Below are 15,251 nucleotides of genomic sequence, written 5' to 3' on the forward strand. Positions count from 1 at the left end.
TTCCTTTCTATGCTATTATAAGGGCTTTTCCGTTTGGTTTTTCTTTACTTGGCCCCGAAGGAACCCCCCGGTCCTCAAAGGTTCTCTAGGCTCCCAAAGGGGCCGTGGTTTACCTTGTAACTTTTACATTCTCTTGATTTTCAAAGTTCCGTTTGAAGGACTCTGTTGTTTTAAGCCAGTGTGATTTTTTCTTTACATGGTGTTCGTTCAAAAAAGCGAGACTTTCTGTTCAATAAATAATTCTTATATTTTTTCCGTTCAATTGAAGGCGAGGATTTCTGTTAAATAAATAATTGTTATACCTTTTAAAATGACTTCACGGGGGTTTGAGGGGGCTCTGTTGTTTAGAAGGACTAAATTTTTTGAAAAGGGCAATTACTCCTTTAGTTTACGAGATTTGCGAATTTTTTGCGAAAATATATTTGTGTAAAGGAATTTCGATGGTTAAGAATGCCTCACGGGTAATTAAAGAATGGGATGCTTGCATCAACAATACAAAGAATATGCTATTATACTTAATAGATTTGACGCTTACAAGAGACATTTCTAGAAAGTATTGAATAGCTTAATTGAAAAGTAACGATAGAATGACATTGTGACTTGACCTAGCTTTACCTTGCCGATGTGGTCTGTATAATACATAAGTAACGTTTGAAAAGTATTGTCAATTTAAAAAGAAATGGCTGAAAAGTGTTTTGAGGGGGATAGGTTGCATGGATGGTTTAGTGGCACGAGAGTTCAGTTAAAGGGGATACGGTTGCACGGGGGTTTTGGTTATACAGGGGGTCAGTGACAAGGGGGATACAGGTGCACGGGGGTTGAGTTAAATGGGAATTGAGTTCCACGAGAGTAGTGCTTTGTCGTGGTTTAGCCGTGAGGTCCCTTACCACAACCCCAAAGGGCTCCGATCCCCCCACTCCACCCCTGAAGGAACCCCCCGGTCCTCAAGGATTCCGTGTGGTTTGTCTTTACTTGGTGTTCATTAAAAACAAAATTTTTGTTGTAAATAAGTAGTTCTTGTATCTTTTAAAATAACTTTACGGGGTTTGAGAGACTCTGTTGCCTGATTCCATGTGGTTTTTCTTCTTATCAGTAGAGAAACTCAATATCCTAAAAGTGTTTAATTAAAACTTTTTTAAAAATTAGAAATTTTTAGACTTTATTTATTTTTTTCTTTTTGTACATAATCTAAAATGTCAAAATATGCTTACAGTTCTAACAATTGAGCTCTGTGATTGGTCAGACACACTATGTGACTTTCCCACTGGTATTCTATGACCGGTTATTGACACTACCTTATCGATTGTATGTATTAAATCAGTATTTTTTACGCAGTGGAACGATAAACACATAAGTCATATCTTTAAAAAAAAAGTGAAGATGGAGCATTTTAATAAAGTGTGTTTACATAACAAGGTTATTGTAGCATTGAATGCTGACAAAGAGAAGTATTTAAACTTTGAAACAAGTACAGGTGGTAGCACTATTGGAAATGTATGCATGCATTGTCATGACAGTAAGGAATTAAATTTCTTTGGAATACCGAAAAAATTCAACTCTTATGTTGGTGGTTATGCGAGATTGAGATCTCCAGAGATGATTGCACTCAAAGAGAATGCCAACATAAAAAAATCGTTGATGATAGAGGACTAGTCCTTGCTACTGTTGCAGGTAACACATTACCTACTGAAACATCCAATCGTCACCTTTAGGGTATTAGCATTCAACGGAAGATCAATAAAAGAAAGACCTACTCTTCTATTAATATCGTAAACCATACTTATCTACGTGCCGAAACTGTTCCCTGTGTAAAAATAATGTGATAATAGACAGTGAAATTACCAGAAAAATAAAAAGGGCATTGTCAGAAAATATCACGATGGAATATAAAAATGAATCGACGAAAAACAAATCACCAGCAAACGTTACTGCCATTGATCAAACAGTCAATAAACCAAATTATACCAAAGACGAAAAGCATATTGAGCCTGTTGATGAAACACCATTAAAAATTGTGTATGACTGAAAATGGAATAATGATTATGCTACTAATCACGAACTAAGAGATGACAATAGCTATAATATCAAGATAGAACCTGGTGAACTATATTACGGAACAGATTCAAAATGTCCAAAGTTAATCATTAATAATAATAATGTATCATAATATATTTTTTGTATTAATATTCTACATAGCATTATTTCATTAAAAATATATTACGCATTACATTGTTATGTGTTCATTATTTTTAGAGTAAGCTAGCATATTAAACGTTTAGAATGTCTAATAAAACGTCGGAGATGTAAGAAAAGGAATTTGCATACATCTATTGTCAGACACATGGGAACAAATTCTTTCTTGAATTCGCCTCCTGGGTAAATAAAAAAGACAGTTCATTAAAGAAATTATGACGAAATTCTAAGTAAGCAACAAACTCTTTCTTGAAGTTACCTCATGTATACAGAATCCAGAAATTTCATTTAAAAAATTATCAAAAATTTTAAGTAAGTAGCAAATTCATTCAAAAATATGTTAATACGTTTAAGCAATAAATATCTTTAAGCTTAACCCGTCTTTATTCTATAGAATAGTTTTAATCATTTCATTAAATTATGAAGAAATTGTAAGTAAGTAACAATAGCTTTCTTGAATTCGCTTCCTGGACACAATACAGATATTTAATTCAAGAAATCATAATAAAATCGCAAGTAAGTAATAAAGTCTTTATTGTTTTCACCTATTGGATACACAATACTGAAATTTCATTCTAGAAATTATGAAGGAATTGTAAATAGGTAACACACTCATGTTACCTCATGGATACACAATGCATAAATTTCATTTAAGAAATTATCAAAAATTTTAATTTATTATTAAATTATTTCTTGAATTCAACTCCTGTCTCAATAAAAAATACAGTTCATTAAATAAATTATGAAAAAATTTTAAGTAAGTAACAAATTCCTTCTTGAATTCACATGCTGAATAAACAAAAAATACATTTCGTTCGAGAAATTATGACAAAATTCCAAGTAAGTAACAAACTCTTTATTGTTTTCATGACTTAGATACAAGATGTAGAAATTTAATTCAAGATATCATTAAAAAATTTATCAGTAAGTAACAATTTCTTTCTTGAAGTCAACTCTTGGATACACAATGCGGAAATTTCATTTAAGAAATTATGAAAAAAACAAATTTCTTTCTTGAAGTCAACTCTTGGATACACAATACAGAAATTTCATTCAAGAAATTATGAAAATATTTGTAAGTAAGTAACAAACTCTTTTTGTTTTCACCTCTTGGATATACAGTACAGATACTTCATTCAAGAAATTATGAAAAAATCGCAAGTAAGTAACTTTTTTTTCTATTTATCAAAAACAATTTTCACTTAGCTACACGATGTAGAAATTTAATTCAAGAAATTGGGAAAAAATTCTCATTAAGTAACAATTTCTTTCTTGAAGTCAACTCAGGGATACACAATATGGAAATTTCCTTCAAGAATTTCATTACATGGATACACCATGTGGAAATTTGATTCAATAAACTATGAAAAAAGTATCCGTAAGTAGAAATGTCTTTCTTGACCTCATCTCTTGGATACACGCTGAGGAAATTTAATTCAAGAAATTATTAAAATATTTGTAAGTAAGTAACAAACTCTTTATTGATTTCACCTCTTGGATATACAGTACAGATATTTCATTCAAGAAATTATTAAAAAATCGTAAGTAACTAACTTTTTTTTTCTCTTTATCACACACAATTTTCACTTAGCTAACTTATGTAGAAATTTAATTCAAGAAATTATTGAAAAATTCTCAGTAAGTAACAATTTCTTTCTTGAAGTCAACTCTTGGATACGCAATACGGAAATTTCATTCAAGAAATTATGAAAAAATTGTAACTAAGTAGCAAATTCTTTCTTGAATTTAGCTGTTGGACAAACAAAAAAGACATTTCGTTCAAGAAATTATGACAAAATTCTAAGTAAGTAACAAACTCTTTATTGTTTTTACGAGTTAGATATACGACATAGAAATTAAATTCAAGAAATTATGAAAAAATTCTCAGTCTAAGTAGCAAATTCTTTCTTGAATTCACCTGTTGGATAAACAAAAAAAAACATTTCGTTCAAGAAATTATGACAAAATTCTAAGTAAGTAACAAACTATTTATTGTTTTCACGATTTATATATACTACTTAGAAATTTAATTAAATAAATTTTGAAAAAATTATAAGTATAAGTAGCAAATTCTTTCTTTAATTCACCTTTTGGATAAACAAAAAAAAAAAAAAAAAGACATTTCGTTCAAGAAATTATGACAAAATTCTAAGTAAGTAACAAACTTTATTGTTTTAACGAGTTATATATACGATGTAGAAATTAAATTCATGAAATTATGAAAATATTCTCAGCAAGTAACCATTTCTTTCTTGAAGTCAACTCTTGGATACACAATACGGGAAATTTAATTCAAGAAATTATGGAAATATTTGTAAGTAAGTAACACACTCTTTATTAATTTCACCTATTAGATATACAGTACAGATACTTCATTCAAGAAATTATCAAAAAATCGCAAGTAAGTAACTTTTTTTTCTCTTTATCACAAACACTTTTCACTTAGCTACACGATGTTGAAATTTAATTAAAGAAATTATGAAAAAATTATCAGTAAGTAAAAATTTCTTTCTTTAAGTCAACTCTTGGATACACACAATACGGAAATTTCATTCAAGAAATTATAAAAAATATTTGTAAGTAAGTAACAAGCTCTTTATTGATTTCACCTCTTGAATATACAGTACAGATACTTCATTCAAGAAAGGTGATTAAACATGTTTTGAAACTACATGCTATTTGTATGCCTTTCCTTGGCACCTTTCCAAACGAGCGGGGTTTCCCCACTGGTTCCTACACATTGCAAAAAAGTGAGCAGTACAAAAACTCCACGTTTTCAACCAGACTGGTATTTAGGGACCAATCAGGAGAGATATGCAAAGTCGACATAGCTTTATTTCATTTTCTTTAAGGTTCATTTAGACGAGGTTACGTGCGCGCACGTAACCTCGTCTAAATGATCCTTAAAGAAAATGAAATAAAGCTATGTCGACTTTGCATGTCTCTCCTGATTGGTCCCTAATAAACCAGTCTGGTTGAAAACGTGGAGTTTTCGTACTGCTCACTTTTTTGCAATGTGTAGGAACCAGTGGGGAATCCCCGCTCGTTTGGAAAGGTGCCAAGGAAAGGCATACAAATAGCATGCAGTTTCAAAATGTGTTTAATCACGTTTCTTGAATGAAGTATCTGTACTGTATATTCAAGAGTTGAAATCAATAAAGAGCTTGTTACTTACTTACAAATATTTTTTATAATTTCTTGAATGAAATTTCTGTATTGTGTGTATCCAAGAGTTGACTTAAAGAAAGAAATTGTTACTTACTGAGAATTTTTTCATAATTTCTTGAATTAAATTTCTACATCGTGTAGCTAAGTGAAAATTGTTTGTGATAAAGAGAAAAAAAAAGCTACTTACTTGAGATTTTTTCATAATTTCTTGAATGTAGTATCTGTACTGTATATCCAAGAGGTGAAATTAATAAAGAGTTTGTTACTTACTTACAAATATTTTCATAATTTCTTGAATGAAATTTCCCGTATTGTGTATCCAAGAGTTGACTTCAAGAAAGAAATGGTTACTTACTGAGAATTTTTTCATAATTTCATGAATTTAATTTCTACATCCTACATCTAACTCGTGAAAACAATAAAGTTTGTTACTTACTTAGAATTTTGTCATAATTTCTTGAACGAAATGTCTTTTTTTGTTTTTTTTTTTTTATACAAAAGGTGAATTCAAGAAAGAATTTGATAATTAGAATTATAATTTTTTAATAATTTCTTTAATTAAATTTCTACTTCGTATATCTAACTCGTGAAAACAATAAAGTTTGTTACTTACTTAGAATTTTGTCTTAATTTCTTGAACTAACTTTTTTTTTTGTTTATCCAACAGGTGAATTCAAGAAAGAATTTGCTACTTAGACTGAGAATTTTTTAATAATTTCTTGAATTTAATTTCTATGTCGTATATCTAAGTCGTGAAAACAATAAAGAGTTTGTTACTTGCTTAGAATTTTGTCATAATTTCTTGAATGAAATGTCTTTTTTGTTTGTCAGACGGCTAAATTCAAGAAAGAATTTTCTACTTAGTTACAATTTTTTCATAATTTCTTGAATGAAATTTCCGTATTGCGTATCAAAGAGTTGACTTCAAGAAAGAAATTGTTACTTACTGAGAATTTTTCAATAATTTCTTGAATTAAATTTCTACATCATTTAGCTAAGTGAAAATTGTTTGTGATAAAGAGAAAAAAAAAGTTACTTACTTACGATTTTTTAATAATTTCTTGAATGAAGTATCTGTACTGTATATCCAAGAGGTAAAATCAATAAAGAGTTTGTTACTTACTTACAATTATTTTCATAATTTCTTGAATGAAATTTCCATATTGTGTATCCAAGAGATGACTTCAAGAAAGAAATTTTTACTTACTAAGAATTTTTTATAATTTCTTGAATCAAATTTCTACATCGTGTATCTAAGTCATGAAATTCTTGAATGAAATTTCCGTATTGTGTATCCATGAGTTGACTTCAAGAAAAAAATTGTTACTTACTGATAATTTTTTCCTAAGGTATTTAAATAAATTTAAACTAATTTAATAAAAGTTAATATTTATTGTTTTAAATTGAAAAAAAAAAGTTACTTAATGTCGATTTTTTCAAAAATTATTTAATTTATTTTATTTGCTTTCTAAAACATAGGTGTAATAGAAAAGAGTATGTTACTTACTTATATAACTTATCAAATATTAACTTATTCATTGTATTATTTTTTCATAACAGATTTTACTTAATGAAAGAAATTTTTTTTTTTCATAATTTACTATTTTTAATTTCCGTATAGTGTTTAATATATGTTAATTAAAGAACTAAATTGCTAATTAATGAGATTTTTTTCATTATATATTGAATTAAATTTCTACATCATGTATCTAAGTCATGAAAACAATAAAGAGTTTGTTACTTACTTGGAATTTTGTCATAATTTCTCGAACGAAATGTCTTTTTGTTTATCCAGCAGGTGAATTCAAGAAGGAATTTGTTACTTACTTAATATTTTTTCATAATTTCTTTAATGAAATGTCTTTTTTATTTACCCAGGAGGCGAATTCAAGAAAGAATTTGCTACTTACTTAAAATTTTTGATAATTTCTTAAATGAAATTTATGCATTGTGTATCCATGAGGTAACATGAGTGTGTTACCTATTTACAATTCCTTCATAATTTCTAGAATGAAATTTCAGTATTGTGTATCCAATAGGTGAAAACAATCAAGACTTTATTACTTACTTGCGATTTTATTATGATTTCTTGAATTAAATATCTGTATTGTGTCCAGGGAGCGAATTCAAGAAAGCTATTGTTACTTACTTACAATTTCTTCATAATTTAATGAAATGAATAAAACTATTCTAAAGAATAAAGACGGGTTAAGCTTAAAGATATTTATTGCTTAAACGTATTAACATATTTTTGAAAGAATTTGCTACTTACTTACAATTTGTGATAATTTCTTAAATGAAATTTCTGCATTGTGTATCCATGAGGTAACTTCAAGAAAGAGTTTGTTGCTTACTTAGAGATTCGTCATAAATTTCTTGAATGAAATGTCTTTTTTTATTTATACATGAGGTAAATTCAAGAATGAATTTGTTGCCATGTGTCTGAAAATAGATGTATGCAAATTCCTTTTCTTACATCTCAGACGTTTTATTAGACATTCTAAACGTTTAATATGCTAGCTTACTCTAAAAATAATGAACACAAAACAATGTAATGCATAATATATTTTTAATGAAATAATGCTATGTAGAATATTAATACAAAAAATATATTACGATACATTATTAATATAAATGATTAACTTTGGAAATTTTGAATCTGTTCCATAAAATAGTTCACCATGTTCTCTCTTGATATTATAGCTATTGTCATCTCTTAGTTCGTAATCAGTAGCATAATCATTATTCTATTTTGAGTCATACACAATTTTTACTGGTGTCTCATCAACAGGCTCAATATTCTTTTCGTCTTTGGTATTATTTGGTTCAATGACGGTTTGATCACTGGCAGTAACGTTTGGTGGTGCTTTGTTTTTCATCGATTCATCTTTATATTCCATAGTGATATTTCCTGCCAATGACCTTTTCATTTTTATGGTAATTTCACTGTCTATTATCACATTATTTTTACACAGGGAACAGTTTCGGCACGTAGATAAGATATGGTTTACGATATTAGTAGAAGAGTAGGCCTTTCTTTTATTGATCTTCCGTTGAATGCTAATACCCGAAAGGTGACAATTGGATGTATCAGTAGGTAATGTGTTACCTGCAACAGTAGCAAGGACTTGTCCTCTATCATCAATGATTATTTTTATGTTGGCATTCTCTTTGAGTGCAATCATCTCTGGAGATCTCAATCTCGCATAACCACCAACATAAGAGCTGAATTTTTTCGGTATTCCAAAGAAATTTAATTCCTTACTGTCATGACAATGCATGCATACATTTCCAATAGTGCTACCGCCTGTACTTGTTTCAAAGTTTAAATACTTCTCTTTGTCAGCACTCAATGCTACAATAACCTTGTTATGTAAACACACTTTATTAAAATGCTCCATCTTCCCTTTTTTTTTTTTAAAGATATGACTTATGTGTTTATCGTTCCACTGCGTAAAAAATACTGATTTAATACATACAATCGATAAGGTAGTGTCAAATAACCGGTCATAGAATACCAGTGGGAAAGTCACATCGTGTCTCTGACCAATCACAGAGCGCAATTGTTAGAACTGTAAGCATATTTTGACATTTTAAGTTATGTACAAAAAGAAAAAAATAAATAAAGTTGAAAAATTTCGAAGTTTTAAAAAAGTTTGAATTAAACACTTTTAGGATATTGAGTTTCTTTACTGAAAAGAAGAAAAACCACATGGAATCAGGCAACAGAGTCTCTCAAACCCCGTAAAGTTATTTTAAAAGATAAAAGAACTACTTATTTACAACAAAAATTTCGTTTTTAATGAACACCACGTAAAGACAAACCACACGGAATCCTTGAGGACCGGGGGGTTCCTGCGGGGGTGGGGTGGGGGGATCGAAGCCCTTTGGGGTTGTGGTAAGGGACCTCACGGCTAAACCATGACAAAGCACTACTCTCGTGGAACTCAATTCCCATTTAACTCAACCCCCGTGCAACTGTATCCCCCTTGTAACTGACCCCCTGTATAACCGAAACCCCCGTGCAACTGGATCGCTATTAACTGAACCCGCGTGCAACACAACCCGCCATGCAACCCAACCCCCGCAAAACACTTTTCAGCCATTTCTTTTTAAATTGACAATACTTTTCAAACGTTACTTATGTATTATACAGACCACATCGGCGATGTAAAGCAAGGTCAAGTCACAATGTCATTCTATCGTTATTTTTCAATTAAGCTATTCAATACCTCCTAGCAATGTCTCTTGTAAGCGTCAAATCTATTAAGTATAATAGCATATTCTTTGTATTGTTGATGCAAGCATCCCATTCTTTAATTACCCGTGAGGCATTCTTAACCATCGCAATACCTTTACGCAAATATATTTTCGCAAATAATTCGCAAATCTCGTAAACTAAAGAAGTAATTACCCTTTTCAAAAACATTAGTCCTTCTAAACAACAGAGCCCCCTCAAACCCCCGTGAAGTCATTTTAAAAGGTATAACAATTATTTATTTAACAGAAATCCTCGCCTTCAATTGAACGGAAAAAATATAAGAATTATTTATTTAACAGAAATTCTCGCTTTTTTGAACGAACACCATGTAAAGAAAAAATCACACTGGCTTAAAACAACAGAGTCCTTCAAACGGAAATTTGAAAATCAAGATAATTTAAAAGTTACAAGGTAAACCACGGCCCCTTTGGGAGCCTAGAGAGCCTTTGAGGACCGGGGGGTTCCTTTGGGGCCAAGTAAAGAAAAACCAAACGGAAAAGTCCATATAATAGCATATAAAGGAACATAAGCTCCTGGAATAGCATAGGAAGGGGACACATAAGCCCTTAAAATAGCATGGGAATTCCTATACACGCAAGCAAATAACATGGGAATTCCTATACATGCAAGCAAATAACATGGGAATTCCTATACACGCAAGCAAATAACATGGGAATTCCTATACACGCAAGCAAAATAACGTGGGAATTCCTATAAGTCCAAGAAAATAACATGGGAGTTCCTATACATGCAAGCAAATAACATGGGAATTCCTATACATGCAAGAAAATAACATGGGAATTCCTATGCAAGAAAGCAAATAACATTGGAATTCCTATAAAAGCAATCAAAAAAAATTGGCAATACATAAAACTCCAAGAAAAAAAAATGGTAGTTCATATAAAAGAAAGCAAAAAAATAGTTAATTCCTATACACGAAAGCAAATAACTTTTGAATTCATATACATGCAAGCAAATAACTTGGGAAATCATATACAAGCAAGCAAATAACATGGGAATTCCTATACAAGCAAGCACATAACAAGGGAATTCCTATACACGCAAGCAAATAACATGAGAATTCCTATACATGAAAGCAAATAACATGGGAAGTCCTATACACGCAAGCAAATAACATGGGAATTCCTATACACGCAAGCAAATAACATAGGAATTCCTATACAGGCAAGCAAATAACATGGTAATTCCTATACATGCTAGCAAATAACAAGGGAATTCCTATACAAGCAAGCAAATAACAAGGGAATTCCTATACAAGCAAGAAAATAACATTTGAATAACTATACAAGCAAGCACATAAAAAGGGAATTACTATACAAGCAAGCAAATAACATGGGTATTCCTTTACACGCTATCAAAATAACCTGGGAATTCCTATACATGCAATCAACTAAAAATTGTTTTCATATACATTAAAGAATTTAAGATTTTAATTAATATACTCTCAAGCATATAAAAGCGGAATTCATATTCACGCAATCATATAACATGGGAATTCCTATACATGCAAGCAAATAACATGGAAACTCCTATACAAGCAAGCAAATAACAAGCGAATTCCTATACATGCAAGCAAATAACTTGGGAATTCCTATACATGCAAGCAAATAACAAGGGAATTCCTATACACGCAAGCAAATAACATGGGAATTCCTATACAAGCAAGCAAATAACATAGGAATTCTTATACATGCAAGCAAATAACATGGGAATTCCTATACATGCAAGCAAAAAACAAGGGAATTCCTATACATGCAAGCAAATAACATGTGAATTCCTATACATGCAAGCAAATAACATGGTAATTCATATATATGCAATCAAATAACAAGGGAATACCTATACACGCAATCAAATAAAAAGTTAATTAATCTACAAGCAAGCACAAAACAAGGGAATATCTATACCTGCAAGCAAATAACACGGGAATTCCTATACACGCAAGCAAATAACATAACTATTTCTTTTATTCAAATCCCAACCACAAATCAAGTTATCGTATATTTAACAAACTCTGATTGGCTCATAAAAAATGCCCACGTCAAACGATACATTCATTGTGAAATTATTATCAAAAACAAAAAGCTTTATACCCCTTTTTTCCAATGAGAGTTAGCTTTAGAAACGACACATTCCTAACAAACTATTCTTGACTAAAGGCAATTGTCCAAAAAATCAATCACACTAGGACCGGTATTGCGTACTCGTTCCTCTTTGAAAGATGTATTGACCTCTAGATTAGAATTACCTACCAGAAAAACCGGAAGGAACGCAATTCGTTGAAAACCTACACACATATCCATGCCTCAGGCGTAGGTTTGAATGTAGGTTTTCAACGAATTGGGCGCTTACTACTCATGTCCAGAAAGTTTAAGCTCAATACCCTAAGATACATGATTTTGACAATCTGGATAAATATATTGTCTGATGATTTAGTTCAATACCCCCTCAAAATTCCATGAAAGTTTCATTTTAATAACCTGAGCCTTTTCAGAACCTAGGATCTTAATACTCTGAGCCTTTTCAGAACCTACAAAGTAATTGGAAGGAGGCTGGTTACCCTCCAATAACTTTTCACTCTTAAAAAGGGCACTACAACTTTCAATTTCCAATCAAACGAGCGCCCCTCCACCGAAGTTTCTACAAACACTCCTTCCATACATAGTGGTCTGGGAAAAAGGAAAATAAATGATAGATTGAAGCCACTTCGCTCTTTACTTAGGCAGCAGTATTATGCTGCCTACGATTCCAATGGCAACTTCTTTAGCCTTAGAGGCTGAAAATTACATATAAGATTTTAGGAGAGTTAATGCTGGCAGTAAAATGAACTTAGAAGTTCTATTGAAAATTCACTAAAAATATAGGAATAAGGCAGGGAAAAACGTCACTAGGGAGAAAATGAATCAGTAAGCTAGTGTAAAAGGAACATAAAAACTGAATAAAATACACCAATTCTAATGCCAAGTTTATGCTTGGTTACACCATATTATGTTACAATGTAACATGAACTTTTTTTTCTTCCAAGATTAATGCAGCAATTATTTTCTTTTCTGCTACAAAACATGGAAAGCTATCTAAGTGGTACTACTAGAACCAATAAAAGAAACAATCAACCAAATATTGAGAACTTAGGCTTCGGCTACTAATAGTTACTTACCAGTAGTTAATTGATAGGTCATGTATGAGTACTTGTACTTTTTAATGTCATGCCATTTTTAGAGTTGGTTTTCCTTTTACTGTGTTGTAGAAACAACACTTTGATTTGGTCCTGTTTCCTTTTTTCCATATGCTACTGATTTCAGTTTATTGCGTAAAACTGGTAAGGGTCTATTCCCCACAGTTTTTACAGAAAAAAAGAACCATATTTGATTGATGAATATATTATTAATTTTGGAAAACTAAATATTATTTTTGCCTTGGGTCCTGTTTCCTTTTTTCCATATGCTACTGATTTCAGTTTATTGCGTAAAACTGGTAAGGGTTTTTTAGTTTCCACAGTTTTTACAGAAAAAAAGAACCATATTTGATTGATAAATATATTATTAATTTTGGAAAACTAAATATTATTTTTGCCTTGGACCAAAAGGATGGTCTGTCCATTCCGAGCCAGAACCTACAGTAGAACTATATGAGCAGAAGTAGAGCTTTATAATCTATGTCAGAGAAGACCATCTGACTTTATTCTACCAAGCTTTCATCCCTTCAGGCCATGTTTCTGCCTTTGAATGGAAAGCTATGTTCAAGCAGGCAAGCAAGGATGGGACCAATTTCGAACTGAAGTCAGGTTGAAACCTAAAGTGCTTAAGATCTGCAACAGTTCTCTAACCATATAACCAAAAAATTTTCTTACAATAATCAATGGGAAATTTTTGAGATCTAGAAAAGGAGCATTTTTCCACAAGTCCAAAAGTATGGCCATCTACTTTTAAAGTCATTTTTGTTTGTGATTTAGGTTGAGTTTGCTATTTTATTTTCTATGTTTGAGACCGAGGTAAAGAAATGACATTATTCGCATTGCTAATGCGAATATTGCATTGCTAATGAAACTAGAGCTTACAATTAGCTCCTTTCTTAGTAGTGGTATTAGAATGTTGGATCATTACAAGAAAATCAAATCTGAACTAAGAAAGATACATTATCTTTAAATGCTTGCTTATAATACTTGAAGGGAAGGTTGAGAAGGTATGATAATAGAATACTAATCGCTCATTTTATGACTAAAAGGGTATCAGATATAGTAGTAAATGCCCCTATAGAACCGACTGACGGTGATACTAGTGACTCGGATTAATTTTACTTACAGTTACAGGAGCAAATAGACAGGGTCCAAGGCAGAAATATGGTATTTTTAATAGATTTTAACGCCGAGGTTGGTAGAAATAGGGATATATGGTATCCTAGCCTAGTTAAATTTGGTGTAGAAAAAGAAAACAGTAATGGCTACAGACTTTTGCAATTTTGTAGGTATAACAATCTAGCAATACAGTGTTTGGTCATAAAATGGCCCATAACTTGACTTGGTATTCACGTGATGGTAAGACAGCTAACCTTATTGATTATGTTATGGTAAACCAAAGACTGGCAGGATCAATACAAGATACTAGGGTATATAGTTATTGATGCTAAAAGTAAAGACCACCATCTAGTAGTGTCTAGGGTTAATTTAAAGCTGAAATAACGGAGGGGTAACTACCTCCCGGGAAGTTATGATGTTGGTAGACTCCAGGATGAGAATTTGAGAGAAACTTTCCAGGAACAGTTGAATACTAAACTTCTGAGTTTTAAATTTGAAAATGTGGAAGATGGTTGAAATGATTTTCGAGAAATAATTTCTGAAGTTGCTGAAGGTGTCTTAGGGAAAAAAGTTAGAACTGCAGCTAAGAATATTAGTGAAAAGGCTTTATGTTTAATAGAGAGGAGAAGGGGCTTGTACAAGAATTATCTGACTGATAGATCATACGAAAATAAAAGAAATGCAAAGAAAGTGAAGGAAGCTTTAAAATATGAACTAAAAAGGTGTGAAGTGGAGGCCACGAATAAAATTACCAAGGATCTGAAAGATGCAGCTAGACGGAATAATAGTAAAATATTGTACTGGCATGTTAATAAATTGAGAGGAAGCAGTCAATCCGGACTTGACCCAGTTAAAGAGAGGAACGGTGCCACAATTTGTGTTAAACAAAGAGTTAAAGTGAGATGGGCAGAACATTTTAAGAATGTGCTAAACCGAGATACAGTTGCATGAAAAGATACAGTGGAAAATGAAAAGGATTTGCGATACCTTGGATGTAAAGGACGATTTATTCTGAGAGGACGAATTTGCGACAATACTTAAAGGACTACAAAATAATAAGGGTCCAGGTGCTGATAGTGTGGTAAATGAGTTGCTTAAATATGGTGGCTCTGAGGTTAGAAATAATTTACTGAAGATTACGAATATAATTTTTGTAAAGTGGGAAGTACCTGACGATTTTAGGAAAACCTTAATTAAACCACTGTATAAGAAAGGTTATAAGAGTGACTGTGGTAATTACCAAGGCATTAGTCTGGTCTCTGTAGGTAGCAAATCACTTAGTAATATGATACTTCTTAGACTGAGAGATGCTGT

The 15,251-nt window shown here is 31.5% G+C and overlaps 2 protein-coding genes across 7 annotated transcripts in view; one reads left to right on the forward strand and one right to left on the reverse strand.

Annotated features, from left to right (window-relative positions):
• LOC148949414 (queuine tRNA-ribosyltransferase accessory subunit 2) overlaps positions 1 to 15,251 on the reverse strand; it is a 120,018-nt gene that overhangs the window by 60,730 nt on the left and 44,037 nt on the right. The gene's annotated exons all lie outside the window — the stretch shown is intronic.
• LOC148949415 (uncharacterized) overlaps positions 1 to 15,251 on the forward strand; it is a 159,799-nt gene that overhangs the window by 24,196 nt on the left and 120,352 nt on the right. The window lies entirely within an intron of this gene.

The sequence above is a fragment of the Artemia sp. Qi Xiang Cuo genome, chromosome 8 (genome assembly GCF_049724085.1).
Source record: "Artemia sp. Qi Xiang Cuo chromosome 8, ASM4972408v1, whole genome shotgun sequence".
NCBI classification, from domain to species: domain Eukaryota; kingdom Metazoa; phylum Arthropoda; class Branchiopoda; order Anostraca; family Artemiidae; genus Artemia; species Artemia sp. Qi Xiang Cuo.